The sequence below is a fragment of the Pholcus phalangioides genome, unplaced genomic scaffold (genome assembly GCF_987345545.1).
Source record: "Pholcus phalangioides strain wild (caught in Gottingen) unplaced genomic scaffold, Ppha-v1.0 ptg000022l_1, whole genome shotgun sequence".
Classification (NCBI taxonomy): Eukaryota; Metazoa; Arthropoda; class Arachnida; order Araneae; family Pholcidae; genus Pholcus; species Pholcus phalangioides.
In genome coordinates, this window is record NW_028301615.1 from 17,184,954 (window position 1) to 17,200,844 (window position 15,891).

At 36.0% G+C, this 15,891-nt stretch overlaps 1 protein-coding gene across 2 annotated transcripts in view; it reads left to right on the forward strand.

Annotated features, from left to right (window-relative positions):
• The first annotated feature begins 254 nt into the window (after positions 1 to 254).
• The window catches only part of LOC149069547 (long-chain fatty acid transport protein 1-like), a 40,885-nt gene continuing 25,248 nt past the window's right edge, over positions 255 to 15,891 (forward strand). Inside the window, exons 1-2 of one of the 2 annotated variants that reach the window (XM_089250055.1) lie at positions 255 to 496; positions 1,215 to 1,347. The gene's annotated coding sequence lies outside the window, so the exon portion shown is untranslated. The remainder of the gene's footprint in view (positions 497 to 1,214; positions 1,348 to 15,891) is intronic. The other variant, XM_089250056.1, reaches the window with a different exon arrangement.

Sequence of the window (15,891 nt, forward strand, 5' to 3'; positions counted from 1 at the left end):
ACTCGTATTCATCTAAATTTTCAATATTCAAAACGTCTTAAATAATTTTTTGACATGTGCATACTCAAAGTTAGGAGTGAGTGGGAAGAGTTTGTGGCAGGTCAGAGATCAAAGAAAAAGGGAAAATAATTCATGAGTTAATTTTTTTATATTTGTGTGAAATTGTATAAATAAAACAAGCAAATTTCTGAAATTTGTAGCCTTCATTATCATTTTTTTTTAAGTATCCTTATTTTTCTTTTTTTACAGCTACAGTATATGGCGGTGTTTCTCAAAGTTTATGTCATGGCTCCTAGGGGCATCCCCAACCATTGTTAGAGGTGTCACAGTGAGCTGGAAATATTGACTTGTGTGCCTATTTATGCTTCAAAGTGGTTCGTTTACAAGTGAAAATATTCTTGGGAGCTGCAGATGTATCTCGAATTCAGCAGGAGAGCCATGGAAAATAAAAGTCTGAGTACCACTGGTATATGGAGATATTTACGAATATCCATCGGTAAGCTTCATTCATTTCTCGGATAACAGAGGTATATTTACACGTAGATTGAACAAAAAAAATTACTATCGAGGCCTGACAAATCCCCAAAGTGTGTATGGCATCCAGGGTCATGAGGCGTGCTGCATGCTAAAATGATACAACAAACAATCTGTGTCAATTACAACATTGACACAGATTGGGTAAAAACCTGAATTTCAGATTTTTCAACCAATTCATGTTGATATCATGGATTGCATCATTTTAGTATCTGTCCAGTGTGAGCCCAGCCTTACTAGAAGTGAGGAACTTTCTTGCCTGTGGGGAGGGCAAACACAATTATGCCGTATCAAGAGTTTTTCATGCTATCTGTATATATTTAGTATTTTGTAAATTAATTTATCTCATCTTTTTTTCCCTTTCTTGTTTTGAAGATGATTCTATTTTTTTTATAAACATTTATTACGAGTTGTTTTTTGATAGTTTTTATTATGAGATTCTCCAATCCCATGCATATTTATTCAGAGTTCATGCTCATTATTGTGTACAATTTGAAAATTTATTAAAAACTAAATCTCTCTCTCAAAATATCCAACTGAAATAATGTATATTTCTTATGCATTCAAAAATGTTCTGAAATAAAATGCAGATAGATTGCTGTTCCTATATCAGAGGTGAATATGACATGTCTTGTATTTTAAAATATCAGTCTAATGTTCATATTATTACCATTTTCCAGAGATTCTCATGAGAAATCTACGATTAAGGATGAGAGGAGGTTTTATGGCTTTGGCAGTTACCTGATTCGAGGTGAAATTTGAATGGCCACATCAAATTTGTAAGAATACCAGTGTTAAACAAATTGGAGGAAGGTGAGTGTTCAAGTATATAAACATACTGTATAATTTCACTTGACCAGGGATTCTAAAGTTTTTATGTTTGGTGGCATCTAATTCTTGAGGCATAACCCTGAAATGTCACGATACATTGATTGAGAATCATGGTCAAAAAAATAAATGTTCAAAATAATTTTATCCCAGAAATACCTCGCTGCACCCCTTACTAATCTCTTGGGGGACCTGGGATGCTGCAGCATAGCCTTTGGGAATCACTGCACTAGACTATGCTTATTTTTAAAACTATTCGTGTCTTTAGTGGTTTCACAAAATAAAGCGCTGAGAGACCATCATACGAGGCGCTGTGCAAAATTAACCTCTTTACAATCACAGGTGTACCTAATATTGCGTTCAAACACCAGTGGAATAAATTCAAACAATTTCTCTGTTTTCTTTCCTCTCTCTTCACCATTACGAAGGTTTATAGTAACTCTATCTATGGAAGTTGCTTTTTCCTTCTCTTTCTTTCTATACTCCTGTTAATGATTTGTTTTCCACACATATAATTTATCTTACTACTATGTTCGTGTAAGAGCAAAAAGGAACTCTAAAAAAACTCTTATCTACCTTATCTATTATACTTTTTCCTTTTATATTTTTCCTTCCACGTTCTTCCTTTTTTAATGTGCAGTTATGTTAGGACAAGGTTACCAGATTTATCGTCGATTCGTTAAATATAGATAATCCAAATTTCTAGCCAAAAATTTGTATGTAAAGTGACTAAGAACTGATTAGTAATAAAATGGAAAACAATTGAAAAAATGGCAAATTTATTAATATCTTCAAAAATTTATATATTTACTTTACATTTTTACATGATCACCATGCCATTCCAAACATTTTTGATATGGTGGAAAGTTTTTTCAAACCTTTTGCATAAGATTCAGTTTAGGATTTTATCCAATTTTGCACTGAGATTTTCAATTCCTCACTTTCTTCAAAACATGTAACACAAGGCAGTTTTTCAGATGTTAATCTACCATCTACCTAACTACCATCTCAGAAGTGATGGTAGTCACTGTGGGAGCAAGATCAGGACTGTAGGGGGGGGGGGGTGATCAAAAATCTCATCTGAATTTTCAAATTTCTTCCATAATGCATGCAGCTGTGTGCGAACGTGCATTATCATGTAGGAAAACAATTCCGGAGCTCAGCATTCCCCATTGTCTATTTTGCCCATCCCGAGATATTCTCTTATTAGCAAGGTATGAAAAAATCATGTTTTGTGTGCTTTGTCTTAATAAATGTTTGAAGGAACTTCAAACATTTTATTAAGCATAAGCCATCGAATAAGATGAATCATTTTTTACTAGCCCTTGTTTTTCTTTTTTTTTTACTTCAGTCCTGAAACACGCCAGCTTGAGGTGTACCAAAAAATGGCAGGATCTTGAAAAAAAAGCAATTTTCTGTAAGTGAAAATTTTAGTTTTAAAATAGGTGGGTTAAGAAAATTAACTCCTATTACTTTCATCTGGGGTTTTCACAGGGGATGAAGTTGCATTTGTTTGTGGACTCATTGATAATGACATTAACAGGGGCCCCCTCAGGGTGAGGCTAACAAGACTCAGGACGATTATCATCATTTTTTGATTTTTCACTCTACAAATTCATTATAGTGGGGCCTAAAAGTGTGAAAAATCTCAGCAAATCCTTCTCCTCACAAAAAAAAAACCTAGCTTAAAAGTCCTACTGCAGAAGGTGAGCATTTGAACATAGTCTCTCTATAATATCTATGAAAATATAGGTCTCTGGCCCCACATATAATAACATATAATAATTTAAAGCCTTTATAATTTGAAATATTTCAGGTGCGAATAAATAAGTACCTGGATTAAACATTCCCGCTTATAACTCTTTTCCACAAACCATCATAACAGACATTGTAAGCTGAAAAAAGCTTTATATGGGAAATATTAATAAGTATCAGCGAAAGATGGGACCATGAAAATGAATCGTACTAAGTAGGAAAAGGTTCTAAGAGCAGTGCTGCAACCAGATGCTTGGTCAGCATCTTGGTGCCCCTTGTAATGTTAAAGGGCAGGTAAAGAGGTTGAAATTCATGCTTCCCGTTCCAGTGGCCTGGGGGCAAGACTGCAGCGGGGGGGGGGGGGGACTTAGTGGTCTAGTTTTTCAAAATGTGAGAAAATTACCGAAGAAAAGAAAAAGATGGCCAAATCTCTATTGTTCTATCACTTCGGTTCCCCCCCCCCCCCCGAACAAAATTTCTGGCAACAGGCCTGGCCAGGAGCACTAAACCCACCTCTCATCATCTTAAGTTTCGGCTCTGAGGAACGTTATAAGCGGAATCCACTATATAAAATTGATTATGTGGTGTGGGATGTACTACATGAATTAAATTTAACCATGAGAAGAATCTTTTCAGACAAAAAATCTTAAAAAATATTGTGCACTTGATAATCATAATAAATTATTAGTGAAAATCACTTCATTTTGCATGAAAGTAATCTTTTGTAATTTATTGTATCTTTCAAAATTGAAAGGAAAATTTATTATTTTAAATCGTGCAATTAGAATTTTATTAGGAAGTTTTTTACTCTTAAATTTTTCTTAATTATGCACACAAGTTAGTACTTACATATTTTATTGAAATATACGTCAATTATTTCTTGTTATCGAGAACAAGATATACTTGTTTCGACTACCCCTATCAGAAAGTGTTTGTTCGCCCACGAAAACACTAGCAATGCTACATTTAAAATGCACAAAAAAAATAAATAAAATAAATAAACAATTTTTTTTTTCGAGTGAAAATTTTTGTTAAAATCAATAATTTGAATTTGGAATAAATGACAAAAATTATAAATTTATTACAATTTGACCATGATAATAAATTTATAAACTTGTAACACCCAAGGGAAAAAAGTTTGACCACCTCAGTTTTGAGGAAAAAAGTGATCGATTATGGGATCTAAAATAACAAATTCAATATTTCATAATTCCATTTTTGACCCGGATAACGGCTTTCATCCTCTGGGGCATAGAAGCAATAAGTGGTTTGCTTTAAGACAGAGAAATTTCTTAGCAGTCTCTAATTGCTTGCTTCAGTTCTATGACATTATTAAGCCTTTTGGAATCTACCCTCTTCTTCAACTGGTACCAAACATTCTGGATTGGGTTACATCTGTTGCATGCCAGTTCATCATTGAAATGTTAGCACTTAGATACCTCTCAACTTTTTTTACTGCGGTGGCAAGAGGCGTTGTTGTCTTGAAACGTAAAGTCTGTTGAATCCCCAAACCAATTGTCAACACTGGGAATCAAAAAGTTTTCAAGAATGTCCACGTAGACTTCTGAGTTGAATGTATGCTTCACTATGCTCGGCCCCCTAATCTGTCAGCTGTCATGCAACTCCACACAGTAAATGAATGACAAAATTTAGGTGGTTCCAAATTAAAGTTTTCATTCTTTATGAGTTGTTTCTTTGAAACCGAATGAGAAATTTATGTTTGAAGATTGAGATGTAATTTTGATGTTCAGTCAGAAGTTCATTTGCAGTTTTGCCGCCTGTAGGCTACATTAATTTTGCCGCCCTTCTTCCACTCTAGTCTAATTTTCTTGACTAATCTTTCTACAAATTCTCCACCCTATGCTATAGCCTACATGCCCCCCCCCTTGCAAGTACACCTGCATTAAAGTCACTCTTTTAGTCATTCACATGTTTGCACACTGTTTTGGTTGCTCATGTGTTTGACACTGATCTTGGCCATTCACGTGTTTGACACTGGTTTTGGTCACTCACGTGTTTGATTATGGTTTTGGTCACTGTTTGGTTACTTACACACTCTTTAGGCAATGCTGTCTTAACGCATTCTCCCCCTCCCCTGAGCAGGGGCCCAGATGCAGAGGGGACCTCTCTTTCTCTCTCGTGAAAACTATATCTGGTTAAAATTTTCAAAAGTAAACATGTCTCGCCAGGTAGGGATCTCAGAAAAATCACTTTATCTGAGGACCCAGTATACGTTTCATACCGCTGACTCTAGGCTACTCACTGAACTGAGCCCTCGCTTTTTAGGTCACTTGTTTGGTCATTCACATGCTTTAGGGTGTACAAAACTGGAAAATTTTAATCAATTTTTTTTTTTTTTTTTTATCGTCTCATTTGAAAATTATAAGAGGTAAATGAGGAAGTTAAAGGTATTATTTGTAAATACAGACATGTTATAAATGGGTGTTTTACTGTAGTGTTTCTTTTCATTTTAACCCTTTCTAGTATGGTGTCCCCCATAGTGAGACCACCTGTTTACATTGTTTTCTATGGGTTTTGGAAAAATGTCTACCCTTGAAAGGGTTAACACAGGTATTCGGTGTGTTAGGAAATTTTTGTTGAATTCCTAAAATCGTTCACAAAAAGACAAATTAACTGTCTAGAATGGGAGTAATTGAAAGAAGAATACTTAATGTTCCCTACACAAATCGCCAAGTCCTCGAAGCGTATACATAAACACAAAAAGTTGCTGGAGTGAGCGTAGCTCGGCTGTGGACACTTGAGTTACCAGCAGTGGTTTCCAACCTTTTCAGTGCATACGCCAAGCAGATCATGGGTAAATACTAAACAAGGTATTGAGCGAAACAAGCAGAGTCCACAGAGGAGACCACCTTGGGGTCCCCCATGGATGGAAATGAAGTCCCTTTGATCGGGTCTAGTGCCGGGTGGCAAGTACTGAGCTGATATGAATTAGTACAAGTCAAGCAGAGCCAATTGAGGGCCCCACATGGATCTGCCGGCAAATAGATAGAACTTATTCTCGATAAAATTCTCTATCGAACAAAACAAACAGACCACAGAAGGTCCATTTGGGGTCACTGATGTAAACAAAGTTCATTTGGCCGGTCCCAACGCTGGCACGCAATGTCTGGATAGGGAACACATTGGCCTTATCATAGACCCTACATATGAAAGAGAAAAAGCTGTGCCGCATAGGCTCAGCTTTTTTCTGATAACGTGTGGCCATTTAAAGTTTGAGCGGTCACATGTATTTTTTGCAAACACAGTGTGATCCATTGCGGGTAAGGGGCTGTAATTGTGTGTGTGTAGTACATATTTATTTGATAATTGCTTTGTTTTTGTGTGTGAAGGCATAAATCATGTGTTGCTGGTTGTGCTCGTATGTTTTACATTATTCCATGCTGTTTTATATGGCCGTTCTCTAATATAATTTTTGCCCTCTATCACTAAGAGAAAAAATCGATGTCTGAAATACAGTGATTACATAAAATTGGAGGTTATGTTTTTTTTGCAGATGAAGTCAATGCATTAATTAAATACTGTAAATGCAAATGACGAAAAGCCATTGGATTTAGTCTCGCAGTTAAAATGAATTTGGAAGTAGTTAGAATACTTGGCAAAACCCACCAAAAATCGATTGATAAGTTTTTCCAAACTACAGTATGTAAATTCAGTATGTAAACTTTATAGAACTTTTTTTTTTGTACATTGAAACCTGTCTAAGATGGAAACCTGTCTTAAACAGAACACATATATATAGTCTTGTGAGTAATTAATGTTTTTTTCAATCATAGGAAAGCTCTTTAAAACAGAAGCAGTCTATCGCGGAAACAGAAGACATATTTAGTCTATTTGTCAATGCAAAACCTGCTAAAACGGAAAGAATTTTTGACCAAGTGCAAGTTTTTGTCCTTTGGATGGGAGGAAAGCTAAGTCATTCTGATCTCCCTTTTGTTAGGCAAGCTCTTTCACTTCGTGGAAAAATGATGAACGCTTATTATCTATCTGAACTGGTTCTATTCAAAATTTAGTAAAAGCTTGTTTGTAAAAGCACGAGGGAAACTGAATTCACAATTTAACGATACCGTGTTGTGTGGTTACTACAGAGATTTTCATTCGGTGTAGAGATGGTCACCAGCGACAACAAACACGTATTGAATTTGCACACAAAAATTAGTTTGTAGAGGTGTATAAAAGTAAAATTTAAGTTTTACAGATATGTAGAATCTTTCACAAACGTTATTGGTTGTTGATCTCATTGTCAGGTATGCAATGATTTTTTTATTTTAAATGTAGTGAAACCTTGCTATAACGATACTCAATACAACTATATCTTTTTTAACCACGATAAATCCCTCTATAACGATATAGGCATCTGATAACATCAATATTTTGCTCTAAAAAGTCACTGAAAGATAAAGTAGGTTATTAATACTGCTACTTTCTGTGTAAGACATGCAAGTGCAATGCAGTAAACTTCTTTACAGGAGCAACACATCTTAGTGAAATTTTATAATAAATTAATCAATTATAATTTTTTGTGGCCAATAAATACATAAAAGTGCATTTTCCCATGGTATTAACAATGTAGATGTAGAAAAGATGACAACAACAGCATAAATTTGATCACACGTAAAGGTAATTTTGCCTCTCGATATAACGATAATTCCTCTGCAATGATATTTTTTCCTAGTCCTCAGAATATCATCACATCAAGGTTTCACTGTATTAAAAAAATTTAATTTTTGAGAAAACTGTGTTCATTCTATTGCTATTCAGGAGAACGTTTTATATTGAAGTTTAACTATTAACGCATTAAATTTCAAATGTATAATTATTTGAAACAGCAAACATGAAAAAATTCAAAATAATAATATGCATGCCTCTGTTTAATACTCATTGGTTTATAGAGGTTAGGATGATATTCTCAAAACTCAAGTTTCGTAAACAATAGAGATAAATCCATTCATATATTTTTATTATGCACCTCTATAAAACAGAAACCTGTCTTGAATTGGAAAATAATTTCAGTCTCTTACCTTCTGTTTTATACAGGTTTCACTGTAATTTTAATTACGTATCTATGCAATAATTATGTATTTTTATGACTTTAAACGCAACTCATATTGTCAGAATTTCATCAATATTCAAATAAAGAACCATTTCAGTTATTGTTAAGGGGCCATTCAAGTATTACGTAAGCAGATTTTCAGCCATTTTGACCTCCCCCCCTCTGTCAGCAAAATTTCGTCAGCAGCTTAGAATATTTCATATCTTCAAAAAGGGGTGGTTGATGACGTAAGCAACCTTCAAACCCCCTCCCCTCTGTCATCAAAAGTCAGCAAATCCAAAACCCCCTTCCCCCTCGATGCTGACGTAATACTTGAATGACCCCTAAGAATGTATAATGCAATTTAAACAGGAACCCCTTCCCTGATATGGTCACCCTTCTTTTACGGACAATTTTTTTTTTGTCCCACGAGTGTCCGCTAAAGAGGGGTTTTACTATATTATGAACTATAATTTTTCATTCTTGGAAACATTTAAATACAATTTTCTGTGGCATAATCTCACTTAATAATAATACCTCTTAATTATAGAATATTCTCACTTATGTGAAATTTTGGTTGGTTTATTAAAAGTTTTATAGTGGTGATTTTTGAAACATTTTTGCAGTTTATAAAAATCATTTTAAAGTGTACTAAATTTTTAAAAATAAGTTCAAAGCAGAAAATAAGGTTAAATTGATGGGCAAAAGAAGCAGTTCTTATAATCACTTTTCTTTTAAAAAGATACAGAACTGTTATTTTTTTCAATGGACATAGAGTCAAATTATACATCACTCACATTTACTTGCAAATTTTTCAATTGAGCCATGTTGGTTTAATTTTGTTGCTTCAAAATTACAATATTAAGGATTGGAAACGTTAATTTCTCCTTTTCTTTCTATAGCAATGAATTCCTTGTTGTTGCAGCAATTTTAGAGAGCAACTTTTGTCAAAAGCATTTCATTACATGCTACTTTTACTTTTGGCCACAAAAAAAAACTAATATTTTCTGCAGACTATATAGCACATAGCTTTCCAAAAAAAGTTCAAATTTTATCTATATTTAACAGTTCTGAAAGAATTATTTCCAAACATGTAACTTTCATGGTTGCCAAGTGATAAATTATGATCCACACTTTGCTAAAATTCAGGTCATACTTTTTTTTTACACAAGCTTCAAGTTGATTTTCTCTTCCTTTTTCAGGAGTAAAGGTGACGAAAATTTTTGCCAGCTTTTTGTCTGGTTTTGCAGGTACAATAAATATATTCTAATCCATTTCATAATAGGACTCGAAAAATTTTTAGACATGCAGCCAAAATGTATCTCAATGTAGAATGCAAGAATTAATTACTACTCATGTTATTATGAGAGTTGCCCAGTTCTCTTCATTACACTTCATGCATAGTTAGAAAAATTATTGCAGAAAAATTAAAAATAAAGCTTTCTTTCATTAATTTAATAAATTAACTATTAATTATTATTTTTTGAAACTTATTACTAAACACGTAGCATTTTAGAGTTGTATTTAAATATTTATTAACAGTAAAATCTTCAAAGCAAAGTTATTTATAGTAGTAGTTCTTCCAGATGATCAGTCTCCTCTATATTCTTGTTATTGAATAACGTCATTCCCATGTATTCCCGAGGTCTGTACGATCTGCACAAGGAATTTGTTAGTGTTAGTAAACATCCATGTACAAACCGGGATTCGAACCCAGACCTGCACAGTCACAGGCTAACCGCTTGACTGCCAGGCGGCAAATAATAAAGAATAATTTATAATATATATTACTATAAATATTCTTGAAAATATTTTCATCAAGAATGATATATATTAAAAATATTCTCAAGTTATTTATAATAGTAGGATTTCTTCCAGAAAATATTCTCAAATGTTCTCCTTCAGTAAGAATATAAAGATTATTATATCGAGAATATTGCATCTACAGGTGAAACAAAACTTAATATGCCTGATTTGATTTTATTAATAAATACCCTCCAATGAAAAGCACCCTTAAAAATTATGTGCTTTATACATTAGTACAGTGTTCTTCAGCCGCTGGTCTTAGTCCATGAAAGTTTCCTGCCTGGTTCCCAAATATTTCACCCTATTCATGTAGTCACCACTCAATTTTAGATTTAATTAAATATTAGGCTATACCATCTCTATATTGGTTTTTATTTCTATCTTAGCCATCAGCCGGTCTGAATTATTTCGCCCATTTATTTTTTTTATTTTTTTTTTGCTAGGCCATTCAAAATATCTTTAAAAAAGATGCATGTGATCTGTAATTGAAAAATGTCTGTGATTAGTGTCTCTGAAAATTTCCCTACACTTACACACTACTGACTCAAAAATCACAATCTTGTCTTTCCTCTTCATATGCCCATAGACAATTTGTAGGTAAGAAGACAAGCTGCTGAGGCTAAGAACCAATGGAAACGTTCAATTCTGGTCTGGTTTTGCCAGGCTATAAATTATTTCTAATCATTCTGGTCCGCAAATTATTTCTCCCATTTACTGTATTTATTTTTTGCTACGCAAATTATTTCTATCATTTATTTTTTGACGTTCCTCGAATTAACAACTCTCCCATTTGCGCCTCTCTTCTTCTTAAACCACTTTCACCGGTCCGCGGTGGCAAAAACATTGAACACTGCATTTAAACATATCACCAGGGCCTTCTTAAGAGCATCATGGGCCCCCCTGGGCCAAGTTGTTTTTCTGAGGTAATTTTCTCAGGTAAATTCTAGAAAATTTCAACCAAATCTCATTTTCGTGAGGCCCCCGGGCCGTGCCGGGTGGGCCCGTGCGTTAAGACGGCACTGCATATCACAAGCCGACAAGCGGCTCTGTCTCTGATTGGAAAACGGGTTGTTCTTTATTGATGTGGTGCCATCTGTTGCAAAAATATGTGATTACCATTGTCAAGGGTGCGTACGCAGTTGCCCAGGGCCAGTTCTGGACATTTTCAAGTGTAAGCGAATAATATTTGTGATAAAAAATCGCCCCCTCCCCCCGTAGTTGGCGCCTTGTGCGGCCACGTACTTCGCAGGATTCAAGATCCGGAATCTAGTAGCCCTACATAAAAGGAATAGAAGTTGTACGGCGGTCGCACACTTCCCGTATTTCATGGGGGTAGAAGTATTTTTTTTCTTGGGGGGGGGGGGGGGAGCGATTGTCCTTTTCTGGATCAGTGCCTGTTTCAAGAACGTCAAAAAGCTAAATAATTTCGTGAACTTGGACACCGTCCATTGAAAAAAGAGAGAAGTCGAGTATGGATCGATGATCGAGCGATCGAAAACGCATCTCTTTTCGGAACGTGTTTGACCTAATTATGAACTCGATTTACTGAAGTGGATCTGTGTTTTGGAATGGTACAGGCGAATGGTCATTACGTGGTTTTCTTTGTTGCGGAGTTATATATTTATTTTCCCGGCTTTTTTACTATAGCTATTCCCTCATTGAAGTGAAATTTGATTTTGTAAATATTAGCAGATGTATAAGTGTAAACTCTTATTGGGCCCACGGGCTTGTGAAACCCCGCCCTCCCCAACATCTTAATTTATTCCAATAGGCATATTCAGGCTGCGAAAAATTCCTCTTCCAGTGCGTGAAGTAAGGCAGGGTCGTGTCTTCAGTGGTATATAAAAATATATATTATTTATATAATAGCAATTGCGTGGTTTGCGAGGACCTAGTTTCCATTCGGTTTTGACCAAGCTCATCTCGGCATAACATCTCTCTTGAAAGAGGGGTGACCGTTAATCAGGGGTTTGGAAAGCATACTTTTTGTACAGGGAAAATTATTTGACCGTATAAGAGAGGTGTCTGTTGAGAAGGGTTTTACGGCATTTTCTTTAGATTTTTGTTTTCCTGTTTGTACGTAATTACACAGAATGATATACTTCCATCTACAGATTAAGCATAGAATTATGATTTTACTATTCTTAGTCGATGCTTCTATCTGATATTGTGATATCGTAGTTGGGTTTAAAGCGCAACGAATTACATTCATAATTTCTTGCGATATTGCCATCTCTTCACGTTGAAAATAGGAAAAAGGAATGAACAAGGGAAAAAACGATAGTGTGAATTTGAACGATGCAATAAAAACAATGAAAATTTAAGAGAAAAAGTTTAATATACTATATAGACTCCCTATGTTTCGGCCTTGCGCTCGGTCAATACTGGTTCTCAACCTTTGGAAACCCGCGTCCCGGTTCAGTATTTTTTTTTTCTTCGAGTGGAAGGCCCCATGGAGGAAAGAATAACAGGAGGTGCTCGAGCACCTCAGAACCGATTCAGAAATCAAAATTCCTCATGTAAAGCTTAAGACGAGCGCCCACGGGCCTGAAACACTTTGGAAATGTCCCGGATCTATCATAATGATGAACGAAACAAAAAGGCAAGATAAACAGTTAAAAGAAAAAAATTATGAAATTGCATTTTATTGCTGCTTCGTATTATTTTAATTAATCATATCCATAGACATTAATGTGATGCATCAAATTTTTAAAATAAATTGAAGCACTAAACTAAAAACTTATGACGAGTCGAGAGTGAAAAGTGATCTTCCCCTTTTTCAAAAATAAATTAAAAATATAACAACCCCTTATATAAGGATAAGATTTTATTTTTCCCCTTTATTAGATCATGTAGATTACCTGAAGATGCATTAAATGGTCATGGTGCTTTTTATTTAGTTATTAATATTTTAACAGAATTCGATCCGGCAAAACACATGTTAAGTATAGGGAAAAGAGCGGTTTGTTTGGGCTTACTCGTCAGCCCATAGGGTTGCCACAACTAGAACTCCTTAATACACCCCGATATGAAGACGTCTTAGCCACAACGGCTTCAATTTTCGTTCCTGATGTCACCTCCTGTTATTCTTTCCTCCATGGGAAGGCCCGGTCATAAACACGGCTGTGGGAAATAAATGGGGAATGAAAAGATGAATCACTCACGGCCGGCCATGGGCAAATGTCTCACGTTTCCCATGCGAAAATTGGGCTCTTCGTGTGTGTGTCTGTGCGCAGAATTTTTTTTTCTTATTTAAATGGATTTTTTTCAACAGCCTTCCAACAATCCGGTGATTTCAGTAATCGGGCATAAGGGTACGAACATAGTACACTTTGGTTTGATATACGCCGGGGATATTCGTAGATATTCGTATTATCAGTGTAAATGAAAATGAATTCATAGAAGAACAGCATAGTGCAGCCGCGATTAACCGAGTTTGGGTCTAGGTCAATTTGTCGCGATCAACTTGTCGCGGGACAATTCGTCGCATCCAATTTGTCGTGCTACAAATTCGTCGCGGTACAAATTTGTCGCAGGTTCATTTCGTCGCAGTACAAATTTGTCGTAGGTTCACTTCGTCGCGGTACAAATTTGTCGCAGACTCATTTCGTCGCGGTACAAATTTGTCGCAGACTCATTTCGTCGCGTTACAAATTCGTCGCAGACTCATTTCGTCGCGTTACAAATTCGTCGCTGTATTGTCAATTCGTCGCGACAAATTTGAATTGCTTTAAAATTCATATGTTTGTTGTGATCTTATAAATAGGGGTAGTTGCTTTAGGCGTAAAAAATGGATCTAATTTTTTTTTCTCATTTATTGGAAATGTTCCCCCTTCCCATCTCTGTTTTAATTTTTAACAAATGAAGGAAAGTATTCATTGAAGTCATCGAGGGACATTGGAACGTACACTAAGATAATAAATTGGGATCCAATAAATTTTTAAATTTTAATTTCCACCGTATAAGCCACATTTCCCACTTTTTGTCGGGATTTCCATTTCTCGCAGTGAGGGGCGTTGGGAGCTGACCCAAATAATAAATTGGGATCAAATAAATTTTGAAACTTTCAGCGAGGAAGTTGGGGAATGCAATGTGCCCCCCCAGCACGATTTCCGTAATTCACTATTAAATGTATCCATGCAGAGAATATATCTTTAAGGAATTTTTTATGACAAGTTTTATGTGTAACAGCTGCGAAAAGTATTATTTTCAAATTATTTTTTTGCAATGCAGTGTACATTTCAAATCACTTTGTATTATCACATCGAAATAATATTCAAACACTCCGACCATAGCCACCAGAACTGGGGGCTGATGCCATTTGAAACCCCCCCCCCCCCCAACTCCAATAACTCATGAATATACAATGCAATGCACCATTTCGCCGCCTGAGTACAGGTTTGAGTCCCTCATAAACGGAATGAATGACGATTTTCAGCCCCCCCCCCCAAGTACCAAAAGCTTAGACGCTAATGAAAACTATGTGAAAATATTCAAACAAGCCAGCCAAAGATATGCGACTGATTATAAACATAATGCCACAGCGGCCGCTGTGGTGGTCGAGTGGGCCGCTGTGGTGGTCGAGTGGTTATAGTGCCGGACTCGTGATGCGAGGATCCGGGTTCGAACCCCACAGTGGTGGTCGGCTGAAGTTGGTTATCTGTGGTTCCCAACTTCAAGGCGCAAATGCGAGCCGATCTCCCCGTTAAAAAGTCTCGCCACAGAGAGCAACAGTCCTACAACGGTAAATCATTCAACCATAACACTTCACTCATAGTTAGTAAAACTGGGGGCAGATGACAGCACTACACATAACAAGCATTACACACAAACAAACTTTACGGTAGGTTGCACTACACGTACACGCACATTCCCGTATGTACCGATTCGTTGGGGGGTTCCGCGGAGGGGGGGTGCATGTGTGGTGTAGCAGTAGTAGGTAGGGGCTCGGGGATCCATGATGTTCTTAAGTCAGCCACCTCGTTGGGCAATTTGCCTGTTGTGGCGTTGTATTTGTATTTGTATAAGATTAATGGTTATATTATATCTATGCGACTGACCCATAGTCATCTTTCTTATTGGTGATTACATTGCCTTTGTCGGTGCTCATCCTGTGGGCATTATGAAAACTTCATCGAATCGTCATTCATAAGCACTGTACATTTCCACCCTTGATCTGCGCCCAACTCCCTTCGCTGTGAGAAATAAAAATCCCAACAAAAGCGGGAAGTGCGGCTTATACGGTGAAAATTAAATGTTAATTTAATTGAATTATTAATTAATTAAATATTTCAGGTTCTTATGGAGATACTGTAATGGTAAATGTTGGTGACTCTTGAAGGGGGGGGGCGGGAGAAACTCTCTAGCCCATGGGGCAGATAGAAATTTTACCATTAAAGATAGGCTCACTGTAATTTGGGGAATATCATGCGAACCGAAATTTTTCCACGTGATATTGAAATTTTTTCACAGCAAAAATCAATTACTTAACATTTCAAATTTTTATAACTGAAATTTTCAAATATAATTAAACTTTTATATGCAGTTAAATTTTTAAATGTAATTGATATTGTAATTTTTATTTTGATGACCTTTCTACATTGACAGAAATTAATTATTTTCAGTTAACTGCGTGTACACTTTTGTTCATGTGTTTATTTCACGTGTCAGACAAGGTCGCGTGGAACATGTACAGTGAAGAATCGACGGTTCGACAAATTGATTCTGCGCTGTAATATATAAATTGACGTCACGACGAATTGACACGGCGGCAAACTTGTACAGCTACGAAGTGGAGCTGCGACGAATTTGTATCGCGACGAATTGGAGCTGCGACGAATTGACACTGCGACAAACTTGTATTGCGACGAATTGACACTGCGACAAATTTGTACCGCGACGAATTGGCACTGCGACGA